The sequence below is a fragment of the Corylus avellana genome, chromosome ca1 (genome assembly GCF_901000735.1).
Source record: "Corylus avellana chromosome ca1, CavTom2PMs-1.0".
NCBI classification, from domain to species: domain Eukaryota; kingdom Viridiplantae; phylum Streptophyta; class Magnoliopsida; order Fagales; family Betulaceae; genus Corylus; species Corylus avellana.
In genome coordinates, this window is record NC_081541.1 from 39380478 (window position 1) to 39387569 (window position 7092).

Genomic DNA, 7092 nt, shown 5'->3' on the forward strand with positions numbered 1-7092 from the left:
GCAAAAAGCCCAAAACCGGTCCAAAACCAACCCAAAATCAGTCAAAAAAAAAAAAAAGAGCAAAAAAAAAGCGGTTAGAAAAAAAGCGGTTAACCGCTACCCGGTTAGCGGAGGCGGTTAGTAAAATTACTAACCGCCTAGGCGGTTACGGTTAGCGGTTTTAGCCACTAACCGCTAATCGCAACTGCTATTTCACCCCGACTCTCTTTTCATGCCGATCTTCCAAAGTTGGGATAGTTTTTTGGTAATTATATATATAAAAGTTAACGAATTGAGTGGAGCTTATATGAGTTGTGTTCATAATCATTAATTGAATACAAATATGTCTTGTTTGATAATCAAACCTAATTTTATGTTTATGGTGGCCTCATTTGTTAATTAAACCAAATCTAAGCATTTTCGAAATAAGTCCAATTATGTTAACGGTTCTGTTCATTTAATAACGTTAATCATATTTAAGAAGAAAGTGACAATATCTGATGGGAAATTAGTTTAGGGAGGACACGTGATGACTGCAACACCAACAACTACAAACTTCAGGATTTTTTTTCGTTTTTTTTTTTAAAAGAAGACCAAAAAGAATTATTATTAGATTTTGTGGGGCTTGTAGTTGTATCGCTGAGAGTTTCATATTCACGTGTACACCAAATACATAAATTTCCAGCCCGACTTCTAGCATAAGACAAGATTTGATAAAGTAATTTTTCTGACAGTCGGATCGGTGACAACTTACCTGCAAAATAAAGAAAATAGTCATTAAATTTACTGGTTTAAGGAGATCAAAGACATTCCAATGCTTAAGTTAATATAATCTTTGAAAAATATTTAAAAATAAGGCAAAGTTTTTCGGAGAAGACACAAAGCCTCGAATGTTTGTGTTAGGGTTAAGGTCTGTAACGACCTAGATTTTAAAACTCTTATTTAAATAATATTAAATAGATTAAAAATATAATCGATAAATTAGAATAATGATATGTGGATTAATGATATTAAATAACTATTTAGTGTTAAAGGTATATTACATTGATTTTTGACCTCTTTTGTATATCACTTCAATTCAAAAATTTAGCTTCATTAATATGTTTATGGGCATAATTAAACCCAATCTAGTAAATACATTATTTATATTGGTGTTTAGTGAAGTCTAAATGTGATTAAAACTGCTTAAGAAAGATACCAAGGCTAGCCACCTTTGTTGAAAGCTTAAAGTCTTCTAGTAATGATGATTATAGTAAATATCATGATTATAATGATTTAATAAGGCAAGTGGCCAAGTGGGAATGCAAATAGATTAAAGCCTAAGTTGAATAGGAAACTTTGTACAGGCCTAAAGTAGACTCAAACGAACTCGGATGAAGTCGAATGAAAAATATAAAATGTTTGTTTTGGAGTCCTCTATCTACCCTCAAAATTTCATGTCAATCGGAGTATGTTTGGACATTGAAAAATGGATCGGAATACACTGCCCTCATTTTGGACGAAAATATCAATTGGTATAGAGCATGAAATATGGACTAGGTTCATTCTTTTGGTTAAATATATCTCAACCCTTAGATCAATGTGTAAAAATAAATCCTAACATTCTCTTATAAATAGAGCCTTAGCTAAATTCACTTTCACTTAAGTTTTTACAATCTTAGAACAAGTAAAATTGTTTGCTCCTCCTTTCATTTTATTTCTTAGTTCTAGCCAAATACCATATAGCTTAGATCTTTCTTGTAGTGTTCAAGTGTTTTTTCTAAACTAGCTACCTAGAGAAGATTTGGTGGAGTTTTACTTCTAAGGATTATTGGGTAAGTGTTTCTTGTATAAATATCATGATTTATTGCTTTTATCACTTATTCTCATTTAATTGTTTAAAGACCCAATAAAGTGTATAATGTAAAATAAAGTAATGGATACAAGTGAATTAATAATAAAGAGTTAGTGGACAAAATCAATTAAGGACTTATAATATTATCTATATATTATTTACTTTACAGTATTTAACATTTACATTCAGTCATTTCTTTTATGTCATTTAAATTTCTGTTCATATTTCTGGCGGTAAAGACCATTTGATGTCATCCCCGAAATATGCATTTAACATTTACATTCAGTCATTTCTTTTATGCCATTTAAATTTCTGTTCATATTTCTGGCGGTAAAGACCATTTGATGTCATCCCCGAAATATGCATTTAACATTTACATTCAGTCATTTCTTTTATGTCATTTAAATTTCTGTTCATATTTCTGGCGGTAAGGACCATTTGATGTCATCCCCGAAATATGCATTATTTACATTCAGTTATTTCTTTTATGTCATTTAAATTTCTGTTCATATTTCTGGCGGTAAGGACCATTTGATCTCATCCCCGAAATATGCATTTAACATTTACATTCAGTCATTTAACTAGTTATAAATGACTATCTTAGATTAATATAATAAAATGAGTAAATAAAGATGAAGTGACGGATAATAAATAAATATAAAAAGATGAGGGTCTTTAAACAATGATATTATTGGATAATGAACTAAGTATTGTTTGTATGTATGTATTATATGCAGAAGTGGAGCAGAATACTACACTAAGGAGAGTAAGTATGGATATACTTACTGAATACTAGCTTTGTTTTATTGTTATAGGAATTCTTATTTTGTCTTATTGATATAATTTTGCAATACAACTGCTGCATAATGTGTCTAATAAAATGGGCTGATAAGATAGCCACCTTAAGAACAAGCTGGGTGGATTGCCGCGAGGAACTGTCGGTATCTCAGTGGATGGGGGTATATAACCGTCCAAAAGGCCTAATATATAACTAAGCTGGGACGGTGTAGCTGCCAGCACCAAACAGGTAAACCTCTAAAGTGTGAGGGACATAACAGACGTAAGCGGGCTGAGAGCTCATGAGAAGAGGTCTGAAGAAAGATTATCATAAAACACAAACTAATCTGTCATTACGCTGCATTCACAACTCATTCATTATTATATATTTTAGTCTTTAATCTTATTTGTTCAAACTAGTCTTTTAGTCTTTATATCTAGGAAAATAGATTACTCACTTGTTTGCCTATGTAAATATGATAACGTCATCTTTACATAGATCTTGATGCAGGGATAGAAAGTGAGGACGATGGTCCTTTTACTAGTTTTGATGGTTGATAAACCATCTGCTGCAAGATTTATGCTTACTCTATGGAGCAAGTCTCATTTATGTTAATCGCTTTTATTATGTATGGTGATGTGTGTAAACTTAATAGATATTACTATGTTAATTTAGGTGCCATCTGTGGCATATATTTGGTACACCTAGTGTGTACATATGTTGTAATGAAAACCATGTTTCTATTTTATTTAATAATATATCACCTCGAGGTATTTCAGTCAGCTCAACTGTGTTGTGTAAGTTATTCTTAGGTCATAGAAAAAGAAAAAAATATACATACTCCGCTGTAAGATTATATTTTCTAAAGTTGCAGCGTCACGACTTCGATATTTGCTAGTTCAAATATCTAAAGCATAATAATGTAGTGATTTAAGCTACATTACAAAATCCTTAATACATCCCTGAGCATAAGTACAACGAAACCTCACTAACCAAACAACCTTACAAAATACATCAACTGAAATAAACTTAAGCATCTCCAAAAGACGAATCGCTCGCCTTCAAGCTTGATGAAAGACTTTTAGTCTGCAAGCCCTACTAAAAACTACTAAATTTGTAGGACAAATAAATGTCTCATAGGTGGAAAGAAAACAACTGAATAAGCTTTCTAAATTTAACAACTCCCTCTTGCCTTTAGTCTTAGGCCGCCCAACCTTTACTTCCCAAAGAAAATCCTCTTTAACGACATCCAGTAGCGCCATCATCATCTTCATCACAATCCAACACCCAATTGAGTGGGTCGGGGGAAAAAGCATCGAAAGGGTAAGGGGATTTCCATACTCCCCATCCCAAACCTCGTCTCCCTGATCCCACACAACAATCTTCTCAAATGGACCGAAACCTACCGGCCACTTCCATGATTGGATTAAGCTAGTCAACCTGACATCGACTGGAGTGCCTGAGGAGCAACCATCCAAATCTTCGTCCACTCCAACTTCCATTACAACTAGAGACGACGAAGTCACAACTAATACCTCAGGCGATGGATGAGAAATTAATGATTAGTCTTTTTTTGCCTTTCGCCTTTGTTATATGGACTTCAATACTTTTATGATTAGCTGTGAATAAATACTAATTTATATGGAGTTCAATAACAGCTATATTGAAAGCAATCATGAATAGATTCTTTCACTTAATTCATCATAACCACTTTCCAAATACTAGTGCTTGTGAGAAATCTGTGTGTCTTGAAAGTTCCAAGTTATCAGAAAGTGGCCAATAATGTATCTATAGCACAAACAAATGTACTAGCACCCTTGGCATGTGCAAGGCCAAAACTAGCACATGGTCCTTAGAATAGGAAGAGAAATAGAGACAAACACCAAACGCGGAGGGGGCTTGCGGAAGTTAAGCACATGTTTAAATAAACACCAAACATATGTGAATTCCTACTTAAACAAAAAACAAAAAAAGTATGGGATGGCTCGCGCTCACCCTGACACTTAGAGCATCTCCAGCAGTATTTTTAAACTAGTTTTTTAGTTAAATTTAGTTATTTTGTTAATTTTTCTTGCTTCAACAGATATTGTAAAATAGAAGGTTTTCCTACTATTACTACAATGAACTTTCATATTTACAAGTTACTGTAGCAACTTGTAAGTAATATTTTATTATATTTTCTCTTTCTTTCTATTTAAGGCTGGGCACGGGTCGGGGTGGGGCGGGTATCAGACTTTTTCCCACCCGCCCCGCACCTTGCGGGTTTTGGAATTTCCAACCCGCCACCTGAGCCCAAAAACCAATATCTGCACGGGTTTGGGTATTGCGGTGCGGGTTAAATAGATGCGGGTTTGCGGGGCGGGTCTGGTTGTTTGGCATGGCATTTTTGTAATTTATTTTATTCAATTTTTTTGGCTAGGCCTAAAAGGCCACACATATATGGGCTTTTTTATTATTTTTGAATCAGAATATGGGCTTTTTGTTGGGGCTAAGCCTAAAAGGCTACACCTGTAAGCAACAAAACCCAGTAGAATGATATTTTGGCTTTTTTTTAGTTTTCATAAAAATATGGTTAGTTTTTTTTTTCAATCAAAAAGATGGGGAAAGAAAACAAACCGAAAACTTATTTAACAGTTAATACCCATAGTTTATAGTTACATCAAACTCTAAGTAACCAAACCCAGCAGAATGCAACTTCCAAGTAAAATGACTAATCATCCAGAATGCAACTTCAACTTCAACTTCAAGTAAAATTTAGAATGCAAGTTCAACTTCAACTTCAAGTAAAATCCAGAATACAACTTCAACTTCAAGTCACTAATCATCCTTACGTAAAATGCTAATGTTCTTCAAAGTTACTTTCAAAGTTACTTATACAAATAATGAAAAAAAAAAAAAAAAAAATTACAATATCAATTGAAACCGATAAATGAAATTTGTAAATAGCAAAATATATTAAGCAAACTAAAATGATCAAAAAACTGACATAAATCGAGCTTATAACTTTTTGCATCATCAACCATATCTAAGCCAAAACTTCGAGGTTTTGATCTTAACCAATTTTGTGAACATATCAATGCTTCAACCGTACTTGGGCCAATGAACTTCGAAAAGGATCCAACACACGTCCTATAGTGCTAAAAGCCGACTCTGAAGCAATTGTTGTAATGGGAATAGCCAACACATCTCGTGCTATTTTGACAACTATTGAGAATTTGGTTGAGTTCACATTCCACCAAGTTAAAATATCAAAATTTGCATTCGCTTTTTCAACATCCTCCATCAAATATCAATCAATCTCCGATTTGCTTTCAATACCACTTTTAGAAGTTAGGTACTTATGAAACTTATTCATGAAATAGAGGTTAGCATTCTCACTTTCTTCTATTTTCATTGAGGAATCTTGAGGTAATTCACTACTATGTGGAACTTGAAATGAACTCTCTCAGGAGCTATAGTGATCATATAATTTGTTAAGGATGCACCTCAATTTTTTCATCATTTCACAACATTTATCAACACCAAGAACATCTTTGAACCAATATTCTAATGACACCAATTTGGTTCGTGGATCAAGTATAACAGCAACAAACATCATCAAGTTAACCCTATCATTGTTATCAAGATCCCCCCAATATTTATTGTACTTCGTCATCATCTTCTCCGCCATAACACTCAATACATAATCACCATTATCAATATATTCCTGTAAATGCATTTGAATGCCACAAATTTCTTGAAAGTACATATTAGATGTACAATACAAAGACCCCGAAATTCTCAAAGTGGGATCATAAAAAAGTTTGAGAAACTTGAGAAAAATCCTAATACGAAAGTAGGAGGTCCCAAACCATTTTTCTCATTCTTTTCCTAAGTCAATGTAGGCTTAAAGTTCTTATCAAGCTCTTCCATAAGTTGGAAAGCAGCTCGACATTTTTCAGCACTTTCCAACATCAAAAATGTAGAGTTCCATCTAGTGAGAATGTCAAGACACAACAAACCCTTGAAAGCAAGTTGTACTCTTTCAATACAAGCCTTAAACTTCTCAAATCTTGCAGGTGAAGACTTCACATACTTCACTGCACTTCTAACCCTCACAATGGAGTCCTTAACCTCTTTCAAACCCTCAGTCACAATATGATTTAGTATGTGTGCACAACACCTGATGTGCATAAACCGACTCTCTAATATGGCGCCCTCCTTATTACAAGTTCTCCTCTTCACGAATTCCAAAACAGCATCATTAGCAATAGTATTGTCTATGATAGTGAAAATGTTATGAACACCCCACTCAAGCATACACGACAAAATCTTCTCCCCAATGGTATCAGCTTTGTGATTAGGAATTAAACAAAAGTTTAAAATTTTTTTGTGTAAGTTCCAATCACTATCAATAAAATGAGAGATGATTACCATGTATTAAGGTTTTGCACCGAAGTCCGTGTATCAATGGTAAGACAAATCCGAACCCCAGTTGTCATGAACATTGCCCTCAACTTTT